Source organism: Myxocyprinus asiaticus, chromosome 48 (assembly GCF_019703515.2).
Source record: "Myxocyprinus asiaticus isolate MX2 ecotype Aquarium Trade chromosome 48, UBuf_Myxa_2, whole genome shotgun sequence".
In the NCBI taxonomy this organism is placed as follows: domain Eukaryota; kingdom Metazoa; phylum Chordata; class Actinopteri; order Cypriniformes; family Catostomidae; genus Myxocyprinus; species Myxocyprinus asiaticus.
Window position 1 is genome coordinate 12,304,988 of NC_059391.1, and position 13,203 is coordinate 12,318,190.

Below are 13,203 nucleotides of genomic sequence, written 5' to 3' on the forward strand. Positions count from 1 at the left end.
AGAACAGTAAAACATCATAATAAATTATGGTAATCAGACTTTTGGGGGGAATGTGTTGCAAAATAATGCTCCTTAATGAAAAACTATTGTGAAAATATTATCCGGACATGTTTAAAAAAATAAGTATAGCCTGTATCATGGTTGTATTTGTCGTACAGCCTTTAATTGATGTTGATTTTAAATTAAAAGAAGTCAATGAATTACAGTACTATAAAAAAGCAGTATTGCAGTAATGAGAATCATCATTAAGAAGAATGAATATAAAAAAACAACTCAAAAGCAAAATGTACACATGCATTATAGTAATGAGAATTTTGGGGCAAAATATGCTTACTGCCATGAAAATAATTTCACAATGCAAATATCTTATTGGCCCTAAATGAAAATACGATGTGTACATGTTTTCATAAAATTCATATGTGGACTGGACTTTTATCATGCTTTTAGGTCAACTGATAGGCATGACTTGATCATTTTGCAACTGCAAACAGACCAATGTGGAAACATTTGCATGTACCACGAGCCAGCGATACATGTGTCTAAGGAGCCATTCAATGTGTGCTGCAGTCACTCTCTGTTTCTCCCCATCCCGAGGCTTATCCTTACCTGCTCCCGCATGTCTACAATGTGCACAGTACATCTGTTCCTATGTGGACCTAGTCGAATGAATGAATGAGGCTAAACGTGATAGGCCACCCTGTTCTCTTTCATGTTGAGTTGCACACGTGATGCCTTTACGCTTGCACTGTTTTTACACAGCCCATGTTTCCATGGTGAGGGGGGCAGGGCGGAAAAACATTCCAAAGTACTTCACTTGCTGTGTTAAGAATGCTGCACCTTCTCTTAAAGCCCCACAGCAGGTGAAGTGTGTAGTTTTATTCCATCAAAGCAGAGTGTGTCACATTTATCAATGCACTTTGCTTCTCTCAGACAGCTTGAATGCGAGGAGAATGACATGACAGGTTGTCTGCGTCCACTGGTATTTTCATGCTCATGTTGTAGTGCAGTAAGCAAGTTGGTGGCTGTGGTGTTGAGAGAGCAAATAAGGACACAAAACCCCTGCATCTCTCTCTCTCTCTCTCTCTCTCTCTCTCTGGGGGGTGGGATCTCTGTTTGGACTCCAGACAAAGATCCACAGCCTGGAGCCAATGACTCATAGTCCTCCTCCCCGGAAAACGTGAGCACATGTGAGAAAAACCCACCCATCCTCTGTCACTCCTTTCTGCACAATTGAAAATTATAATTGATGCAAATGCAATGTTTCTTCCATTTCTCTCCCTCTCTGTCTATGCAATGTGTTTAATGTCTAGGAGAACATAAACAAAACATTGTGGGCTCTGAACTGAGCCAAAGACGCCACCCTGACAGATTAACAAATGGAAGCAAACCGGTCTGGTTTTAAATGTGGACTGTCTTCTGGGAACAAGCCTAATGCGGCTAGTAATGGACATGTTCGAGCCAATTTATAAGGCCTTGATGTGACTGCTCCTCCATACCTCTTTAGGGGTTTCCCAAGGGCATAGTATGGTGTGCAGATCATAGACTGCTTAGCAGGCGGAGACTTTTGTTTTATGTCTTACTGGGGAGGTGCACGTTATGGCAAAGGTGTGGCTCCGCTTTGTCGATTCTATTTGAGTTTAGAGAGAGAGGCGAGGAACTATATTTTTACCACCATATCTCTAAGCTCTCTCAGTTGCAAAGAAGGTGTGTCAAATACAGACGTGCTGCTGCTATAAACAGCCGAAGTGACACTCCCTTTTATGTGGGAGACAATGACATTGATAACATACACAATACGCTATTGGTCGACACAGTCTTCACTATCAAGGTCTTGGTGGACAGTGTAGTCACACTCTTTTTCACACTGTCACTATCAGTGGTTTGGACCAAGTCTGGACATTCCTAACCAGCTTACGTCTCCAAAACACCCTGCAGATGCTCAGTAGTCAGAACATCACATGAAAGGATGAAGAGCAAACAACTGGATGCTGTTTACAGAGGGGATTTTCTCAAAGTGCTTGGCTACTTTGCAATGTGTAATACAATGAGAACATTAAGACCTACACTGAGCAATCATCACAGTCAAAACAAATGACACAGCAGTTAGGCTTGCAACTCGTGGCTTTAGAAATGTAGCATCATTTGTCAAGCTAAAATAAAAAAACACCACAGATGATTCCTATTCTCACAATGTCATTTATCTGGCACAATGAAATAATTTTGGGTGAATTGCCAATATTGCCATGAAAATAATGTAACATTGCAAATAAATAAATAAAAATAATGATAATTCAATTTAGCACACAACCCCAGTGATTACCATAAAGCAACTAAAATCTCATTCCCTATCTGTCACTCACTCGACATTGTGTCGATGTAGTGACACAAGGGGTCGCCCTTGGGAGCCCCAAACACCTCTGATCTTTGAGAAAAGGCCAATGGGAATTGGCGAGTGGAATTTGCATGCCACTCCCCCGGACATACGGGTATAAAAGGAGCTGGCTTGCAACCACTCAGTCAGATATTTTCTTTGGAGCCGAGCGGTTGTGTTTCAGCGAGCTGAATTCCTCCGCCGATCCATTCACCTCAAAAGCTGTTGGATTTACGGTGCATTACAGCGGTTTCTCCCCCTCTTGCACCGGTGGTGTGCAGAGAACGCCCCTGGGCGCTTCAGCAGCAAAAAGAGTATATTCTTCCTAATAAAAGAGTATATTTTCCTACTAAAAGAGTGGCACAGACGGAGCATCTTTTTAAAGATGCCTTTCTGTCATGTATAATTCCTGGTTGCGATCGTTATCTCTCCGCTTCTGACGGCCAGGATCGCTGTCTCACATGCTTGGGCGCTGCCCACGTGGAGACATCATTTCTTGGATGGGTCATGTCCTCATTGCGAGAACATGACCATGGCAACATTGTGGTCGCGGCTCTCCTTCGTCAGAGGGAAAGCCACCCCAGCAGCTCCCCACCTCGGTCCTTCTTCCTACGTGTATGAGGCCATGGCGGTTAGCACTGGGGGCGATTTGGGGACCTCAATGGGAGCTTCTCCGCCGGGAAACCCCCCACGGACCTCCCATTCCCCAGTACACTCGTGTGCCCCAGTCGAGTTCTGGGATGAGACAGCTGGCTCGTCTCAGGGCGAGTTCGCGATCTCATTCGGGGCTCGCGAAGAGGATGAGCTCTCGATCGCAGCATCGGAGAGCGGGCTTGTCCAGTCTGATGCCGAGAACTCCAGGCTGATGCAGAGCTGGCGACTATGCTTGCCCGGGCGGCTGCAAGCGTCAGGTTTGAGTGGAACCCTCCACTCCCCCCTGAACCCTCACGGCTCGATGATTGGTTCCTGGGCTCAGAGTGCCACTCACAGCTTTGCTCCACCCCGGTTCCTTTCTTCCCGGAGGTGCATGATGAGCTCACGAGATTGTGTCGGAAACCTTTCACTGCCCGGACCCGATTTATGGGCTCCCCCGTTCTCACTACCCTCGACGGTAGGGCTGCCAGGGGGTACTCAGCGATTCCCCAAGTGGATAAGGCGGTTGCGGTGCACTTGTGACCGCAAAACGCCGCCACCTGGTGGAACCATCCGAGACTCCCGTCCAGGGCCTGTAGGCTTACATCGTCACTGGCGACTAGGGGCTACGGTGCCGCTGGACAGGCCGCCTCTGCCCTGCACACCATGGCTTTCCTGCAAGTGCACCAAGCCAAGGTGCTGAGAGAACCGCACGAGGGTAGTTCTGACCCGGGATTAATGCAGGAGCTGCACTCAGCGACCGATCTCACCCTCTGGGCGACGAAGGTCACGGTCCAGTCTCTCAGGCAGGCGATGTCCACCCTGGTTGTCCAGGAGCACCACCTTTGGCTCAACCTGGTCAAGATGAAGGAGGCTGACAAGGTACGATTCCTTGAAGCCCCCATCTCCCAGGTTGGCCTATTCAGTGACACCATCGAGGACTTTGCCCAGCAGTTCTCGACGGTTAAGAAGCAGACAGAGGCTATCCAGCAGATCCTGCTGCGGCATGGATCAAGATCCTGCACCCCATCTGCTCATCGCCAAGGTTGTCCCCCTGCGGCAGCAACACAGCCTCTGCCGCAGACCGCCCCAGCAGGCCGGTCCCGGCATGGAGCCACCCGCAAGAAGCAGACACCACCCATTTCACGGTCCGTCGCACCCGAGGAAGGCTTCGAAGCGCCCCTGAGATGGGCGACTCAGGGAGACGGAGACCTGCTACAGACCTGTAGCTGGTAAACATACCACTCCATCCCCCAGTGGAGGGCCGGGAGGAGAATCCTTGTTTTCCTTTTCTTATGATTTTGCCGCATGCCCAAAGGGCTACAGTACCCACATTTTCAAGAAAAGAGCAGTTTCCTCACTTCCTGGGTCACACATTTTGTGTCCACGGCCGTCGTTATCACGACCACTGGGCACTGCACCTTTATGGCAGGCATGGCGCTCTGGAGGTGGGCACCCCACCCCCGTGCGCCCAGCTGTAGCACAATTGCACCCATGCCAGGACGGTTGCGACAGGCCGGGAGGATGATTTCCCACCTCCCCTGTCCCGGACCAGTCCTATGGTGGGTATACGGAGCCAGGTAAGTGCTTCGATGTCCCCAGACTCAGCACGGCCACAATTTTGGGGCTCGAGCCCCCCCAACGTGGCATCTCAGGCTCCGCCCAGCCGCAAGGCCCCACCTGCCGGTATGTCCGACGTGATTGTTCCCTTGGTCCCCCTCACCTGGAGCTTGGGGGCGTGGCTTGCGCTCCCCAACCCGTCATGATGGCTGACCAGGACCGTCCGACTCGGCTACGTGATTCAGTTCGCCAGGTGTCCGCCCAGGTTCAACGGCTTCCGCTTCACCTCGGTGATAGGCGAGAATGCCGATGCCTTGCGTGCGGAGATCGCGTCCCTTCTACGGAAGGATGCAATGGAGCCTGTCCCTCCTGCCAAGATGAAGTAGGGGTTTTACAGCCCCTACTTCATCGTACCAAAGAAAGGTGGTGGGTTGCGGCCAATCTTGGACCTGTGAGTACTGAACCGGGCCTTGCACAGACTACCATTTAAGATGCTGATGCAAAAATGCATTTTAGCGAGCGTCCGGCATCAAGATTGGTTTGCGACAGTAGACCTGAAGGACGCATACTTCCATATCTCGATTTTACCTCGACACTGGCCCTTCCTGCGGTTTGCTTTCGAGGTCCTCCCCTTCAGTCTGTCCCTGTCACCTCGCGCTTTCATGGAAGTCACAGAGGTAGCCCTTGCCCCACTAAGGGAAGTGGGCGTCTGCATCCTCAACTATCTCGATGACTGGCTGATTCTAGCTCACTCTCGGGATTTGTTGTGTGCGCACAGGGACTTGGTGCTCAGCCACCTCAACCAGCTGGGGTTTCGGGTCAACTGGGAAAAGAGCAAGCTCTCCCCAGTTCAGAGCATCTCTTTTCTCGGCATTGAGTTAGACTTAGTCTCTATGATGGGTCGGTGCTGAACTGTCTGAAGGCGTTCAAGCAGAGAACGGCGGTCCCACTGAAACAATTTCAGAGGCTCCTGGGACATATGGCGTCCTTGGCGGCAGTCACACCACTCTTGATGGTTGATGCATATGAGACCACTTCAGCACTGGCTTCAGACTCAAGTCCCGAGATGGGCATGGTGCCACATGACACATCACATGGCCATCACGCCGATCTGCCGCCACCTGTTCAGCCCTTGGACAGACCTTGCATTTCTGTGGACAGGGGTCCCCTTAGTGCAGGTGTCCAGGCACATCGTGGTTTTGACAGATGCCTCCAAGCATGGCTGGAGTTCCGTGTGCAATGGGCGCGCAGTCGCCGGCCCCTGGACAGGGCCATGACTGTGTTGGCATATCAATTGCCTCGAGTTGCTGGCAGTATTGCTCACCCTGCGGAGGCTTCAGCCGTTGATCCAGGACAAGCGCATGTTGGTCCGGACGGACAACACAGCAACGGTAGCGTACATCAACCGCCAAGGCGGCGTGCGCTCTCTTCGCATGTCGCAACTCACCCGCCGTCTCCTCCTCTGGAGTCAGCAGCGGCGGACGCGCTGTTGCGGCAGGTCATGCTCAGGGGAGAGTGGAGACTCCACCCCCAGGTGGTCCAGCTGATTTGGAGTCGATTCGGTCAAGCGCAGGTAGACCTGTTTGCTTCCTGGGAATCCTCCCACTGCCCGCTCTGGTATGCTCTGACCGAGGCTCTCCTCGGCATAGATGCGCTGGCACACAGCTGGCCCTGGGGGCTACGCAAGTATGCATTCCCCCCAATGAGCCTACTTGCACAGACGCTGTGCAAGGTCAGGGAGGACAAGGAGCAGGTCGTCTTAGTAGCACCTTACTGGCCCACTTGACTTGGTTCTCGGACCTCACACTCCTCATGACAGCAAGGTGAATTCCCCTGAGGAAGGACCTTCTTTCTCAGGGACGGTACACCATCTGGCACCCATGACCAGACCTCTGGAATCTCCACGTCTGGCCCTTGGATGGGACGTGGAAGACCTAAGTGGCCTACCTCCTGCGGTGGTAGAAATGATCACTCAGGCTAGGGCTCCCTCTACGAGGTGCCTGTATGCCTTGAAGTTGTGTCTGTTCGCTAAGTGGTGTTCTTCCCGACATGAAGACCCCCAGGGATGCGCAGTCGGGTCAGTGCTTTCCTTCCTGCAGGAGAGGCTGGAGGGGCGACTGTCCCCTTCCACCTTGAAGGTGTACGTGGCTGGTATAGCAGCGCACCATGATGCAGTTGACAGTTAGTCTCTTGGGAAGCACGACCTGGTCATTAGGTTCCTTAGAGGCGCGAGGAGGCTGAATCCTCCCAGACTACATCTCGTCCCCTCGTGGGACCTCTCCGTGGTCCTTCGGGGCTGACGGGGAGCTCCATTTGAGCCCCTGGAGTCAGTTGAGCTAAAGGCACTCTCCTTGAAGACTGTCATCCTGACTGTGCTCACTTCCATCAAGAGGGTAGGGGACCTGAAGACATTCTTTGTCCACGACACGTGCCTGGAGTTCAGTCCAGAATACTCTCACATGGTACTGAGACCCCGACTGGGCTATGTGCCCAAGGTTCCCACGACCCCGTTTCAGGATCAGATGGTGAACCTGCAAGCACTGCCCCAGGATGAGGCAGACCCAGCCTTGTCATTGCTGTGTCTGGTGCGTGCTTTGCGCATCTATTTGGATCGCACACAGAGCTTTAGGCGTTCTGAGCAGCTCTTTGTCTGTTTTGGAGGACAGCGGAAAGGGAGCGCTGTCTCCAAACTGAGGATCGACCACTGGGTCATTGATGCCATCGCTTTGGCATATCACACCCAGGACGTGCCGCCCCCCTTGGGGCTACAAGCACACTCTACTAGGAGTGTGGCGGCCTCCTGGACTCTGACCAATGGCGCCTGTTTAGCAGACATCTGCAGAGCAGTGGGCTGGGCAACACCCAATACCTTCGCAAGGTTCTACAATCTCCGGGTTGAGCCGGTCTCGTCCTGTGTGTTGTCAGGTATGAGCAGGTAAGTTGCGGGACAGCTGGCCGGGGTGTACCGCTTGTGTATAGAGCCTTTCCCCTCCTGGAGGCAAAGACGTGCACTTTTTACCCCAGTAGTGTTCACAAAGTCATGGACCCTGGATGTCCTTCCTACTTTGCCCTGTGGCAGGCGAGTTTGCGGAGAAACTCGTTGCTGGCCCAGTACGTGTGCTAGCTTGGCCCTTTACTGGGGTAGGTGCTCCACTACTTTAATGGGGTAGGTGTGCTGGCTACGAGGAACACAATGGTCTGCTCATCTCGCATCGCCAGTTCACGTAACACAATTCAGCTAGTTGTGGCATTTTGTATAGGGACCCCAAGTGTCACTACATCGACACAATGTCGAGTGAGTGACAGATAGGGAACGTCCTGGTTACTTTCGTAACCTCCGTTCCCAGTTGGAGGGAACGAGATGTTGTGTCCCTCCTGCCACAACACTGAACTACACGCTGAAATGGCCAGGACCTTGTCTCGGCTCCTTAGCACAAAACTTGAATGAGTGGTTGCAAGCCAACTCCTTTTATACCCGTATGTCCGGGGGAGTGGCATGCAAATTCCACTTGCCAATTCCCATTGCCTTTTCTCAAAGATCAGAGATGTTTGGGGCTCCCACAGGCGACCCCTAGTGTCACTACACTGACACAACGTCTCATTCCCTCTGTCAGGGAATTGAGGTTACAAAAGTAACCAGGATGTTCTCATTATTTTAATGTGGGGGGAAAATGATAATAAATTATTTAAATTGTGAAGTATTTAAACATCATGGTAGTATGTGTTGTTCAGCCTTTAATTTATACAGATTTTTTTCTTTTCTTTTAAAAATCATTGAAATAAAAAATACTGTATTACGTAATGTGAATCATCATCGAGAATAAAAACTCAAAAGCAAAACATTTGCATGCATTATGGTTATGAGAATTTTGGTGGAAAATGTGCTCATTGCCATGAAGATTGTCATGATGCAAAAAAATCTTAATGGTCCTAAACATAGGCTTTATTTGATATTTTATACCTCTCACATTCCATTGCCAGGATTCATAAGTGTGAGCTGTCACAATTGCCCCAATATGTCTTCACAGGGGTGACTGCTTCCACAGTCTACAAATACAAGGTTCCTCGCACACTCGCACATGCTCCAGCATGTTTTTTATTATTAGTTTCTGCCACGCATATTCACACAAGACAGTGATGCTCTGTCCCTCATCCTTGTGGCAGGAATACGATGAGTCACAGGTGAAAATTGGCTCAGTGATTTATGACACTGTCAGACAGGCCCAGATGATTCAGAAGGATGGAGGGTTGCGGGGGAATGCTGGATTTCTCACTCCCTTTCTCTCATTCATAAAAATGAGATAGAAAAACACCTCGAGTGCCCACATCGCCTCCACCCTGAATGTCATCCCCACAGGTGGCCAGGAAAAAATCACTACCCTCGCTATGAAGGGGAGAGTGACTTTGTGTAGGGGTACGTGGGAAAATCTTACAAAAGCTGTCATGAACATATCCTGGTCACATTGCACCACACATCAGGAAAGTAAAAACAAGAAATTTTGTTTTGCAAAAAGAAAATGAAGCCTATTGTTTGCATTGTGACATTATTTAAAGGAGAATCATGCATATTTCTCAGTGTCATTACCGTAATGCAAAGACATCCCATTTTCATTAGGTGTGTTTCTCATTTTCATTACTGTAAAGTGAAGAAATCTAATTTTCATTAGGCATCTTTCTCATTATCATTACTATAATGCAAAGAAATCTCTTCTTTATTAGGCATATTTCTCATTGTCATTACTGTAAAAGAAAAGTAACTTTTTAGACATGTTTCTCATTGTCATTATCGTTATGCAAAGAAATCTCATTTTCATCTGACATGTTTCTCATTGTCATTACTGTAATGCTAAGAAATCTCATACTTGTTTGGCATGTTTCTTATTGTCATTACGGCAATGTGAAGAAATTCAATTTTCATTTAGCATGTTTCTCATTGTTACCGTAATGTGAAATAATCTCACTTTCATTAGGCATGTTTCTCTTTGTCATTACTGCAATGCTAAGAAATCTCATACTTGTTTGGCATGTTTCTTATTGTTATTACAGTATTGTGAGGAAATTAAATTTTCATCTGGCATGTTTCTCATTGTCATTACCGTAATGCAAAGAAATATCATTTTCTTTAGGCAAGTTTCTCATTGTCATTACTGTATATGAAGAAATCTGCTAAATTATCATGACAATGGTGCAATGCAATGCAAAAAAAAAAAACAATGTTTTCTGTTCATTGTCCTAAAATGGGCTTAAATTTCTTTATGCAAAATATAATTTATTTATATTATTTTGGGGTGATATGTGATGTCCTTAAGAGGTTCAGATTTACCCATGTGTGGAGATGGTTTGGTGTGCATCATATGTGTTTGGTGACCTTTCATTTCATTTACTTGATGGTGGTTGGAAAATAGCGGCTACACCCAGGGAACACTTCCATTTGAACTTGAAATACAATTAAATATGGAATTGATCTCAATTGTGCATTTGAAGGAAACATAATGTCCCTTTATGGCAGAAGAAATTGTGTTTAAACTACATAGGTTGTGAGTGTGGATGACTTAATTAAGAGTGGCGTGTGTATCTCGGTAACGCTCCTCTGAGTACTGTATGAACAGCTGAGATGACTCATCCTTACTGGCCCTATCTGCTTTGTGTTCCATGTCTTTTACACCATATAAGAGATCTACAGTAAGTGTGAGTGTGTGAAAATGTGCGTGATGGCAGATACAGCTTGTGCCCCACATTACAAGCAATCAAAAAACACATTCAACTCGAAATCATGACAGAACGTGTTGCTTTTAGGAGGGTAAAAAAGCATGACAATCCAAACAAAGTTTTGTGGTCACCAAAGACTGATTCCCAATCTAACAGGATTATTCCAGATGGAGACATTGTTTATAGTGGAACTCCATGTGCTGTGTTTATTGATTATGTAACTAAGTCAGCTGTGCATAACAGGCTTTTAGATGTTCAGCTCTCTTGTCTTCACTCCTCAATGTTAGGGCACATCAACGACCCTTTATTAAATATTAAAGAAGCCTGCATAATTAAACAGGTCTGACCATTGAATCACCAGGTGCTATAATGCAGCTGAATTGGTGATTAGGCTTCTTTATATTGTAACTTTTTGTTTGTGTGTCACTCCAGATGGTGTAATTGCATCTTTTGAGACCATGTTAGCCAGATGTACCCTGGTGATTATGTGGTTTTTCATGTCAGCTCAGATCCTAAAACAAATCCATCATGGCTGACTTTTTACTGATTTGACAGCCGCAGTTCCTTCTAGTTATGGTGAGGTGCCCAACGTTTTCACTCATTAGCTCCCTCACAAGTACACACAGCCAAAAAAAAAACTTGTCAGTTTGTGGCAGTAATGCATTTGGAAATTTGGTTATTTTAGTCGTGTTTGTTGGGCAGGATTTCTCGGCAAAAAGCGAAACCCAGTACCCTTTCAGGAAGCCTGAACTGAGACTTTAAAGGGAGTGTACACCCAAAAATGAAATTCATAATTTACTTTTAAATTCTTATATGACTTTGTCCCTGTACTCAAAATGGGAATTTTTGAAGAATAACCTTGCTGTTCTTTTCCATAATAAAAGTGAATGAGCTCCAAATGAAAAAAAAAAAAAAAAGTCCATAAATATTGTCCATAGGACTCTTTTTATGATGCTTTTAATTTTGTCAAGTCTTCTAAAGTCATACAATAGTTTTGTGTGGGAAACAGGCCAAAATTTAGTCAGCTGTTTACTGAAAATGTGGATATCTGGCTAGCCTAGCTGTTTTTGGCATGCTCATTAGAAAAGTAGCAATGCCTGATCTCATGAAAATTACACGACTCTAGCGAAATTTTTGCAAAATGTTATTACGTGGCTCCTTAACATTTCTGAGATAAAATGTCCACTGTGTCGTGCTAAAAGTGAGTTAAATTTTCTCCCAAACAGATGAGGTTTGTAAGGTTAATGTTCTACTTAGGGATGTCCCAGTACCGATACTTGTATCGGTATCAGGTCCGATACCGCTCTCGTGTACTCGTACTCGGAAAAATGCTCCGATACCAAAAACCGTTACCATCTAATGTACAAATGTCATTACGTAAACATTCAGCCCTCAAATCACATGTCCTACTGAGATTATTTAACCGCAAAAGCTGCTATTTAATGAGATAAATTTATAGTTTGCATGTAATTAATATGTGAGTGCTTGTGAATGTGTGGTGCTGACGCCGGCTGCTCATACCTGTTAAGGCTCCTCCTTGGCTCATACAGGGAAAACACCATCATGAGCATCGCACACTCTTTTTGTAGCAGATGACAGTAAATAGAGTGCAAATTCACATTGTAGTGCGATGCACATACAGAGTACATACTTATTTAATCAAATAGCAGCCTTTTGCAGTTTATTAATCACTTTGAGTCACGTAGCGACCGGCTTTTCCAGATTGGGAATCTGCTGTCATAATGTCAGAACTCCTTGGTCATAACAACACAGACAAACTTCAAAATAAAATATCAGTCAAAAATAAAGATATATTTATAGGGAAATAAATGATGACAGAAATATATCACTACTGTAAAGTTTTGTTATATTCACTGTAATACTACTACTACTACTACTAATAATAATAATAATAAATTTGTAGTAATTGTCTTATACTTAAGCAGTATCTAACATCTGTGATGCAGCACTTTGTTTGACAAATATATAACTATATAGTTTGTTTATATAATTTTATAGTTATAATTTTGGATTGTGCTGTGAGGTTCTGTATATGAGCACTCATTTGTTAAAAAATTATACAATATTATGTTGAAAATTAATTGTTATATTTTTATTTGTTTAAAGTTTTAAATCATTTATTTAAACACTATTTTGATTATAAAATTGAAATAAACTATTGATATGAAAAAAAAAAAAGAACAGGTATCAAACTTCCCTACTTCTACTTCTTTAAATCAACAAAACCTACCTCCCTACCCTAAACCTTAAACCTAAATCTAACAGATAATATCATAAAAGAAAAAGTCAGATAAAAAAAAAAGTGCAATTACTGAAGCAACCACGTCATTTTGTGGTGCTTCAATGACACTTTCGGCTCACGTGTCAAATTGAATGCTCTTCAGGACTCATCTGTACAACTACCACCTACTCCTGTCCACATCTCATGGAAGTATCGTCTGCTCCCATCTTCAAGTCGGAAATGTAATTCCGTGCCGCAAGAAATCTAATCGGGTCCTGCAAGAGTTCCGTGGGAATGCAGACCTCTAATCTGGAGTTTTGCTTACTGCCCCCTGCTGAAAACAGGTAATACTTCAAGCTTGAATTACTCAGATGGTACTAATATTCCTTATTATGGTTGGGGGACATGATTAATTGCTGCTTCTTTTTTATATTTCTTTTTGGGTAAACTTTCCCTTTAAAGGGTTGGACATCCTGCCACTTTTGTACCTCATTTTCCCTTCACTATGTGTGTGTGAGAATGTGTTATCTCGTGCACTGCTCCTCGGCAAAGACTCTGCAAACAGTCACATGTGAAGTGCTCAGAGGGAGAGCTCTCAGCTCATTTTTCCCCAGACAGTTCCTATGCAGGCAGGGCACTGAAACTCTGGCAGCGAATCACAGCTGAATCTTTAATGGCTTTGTGTGTG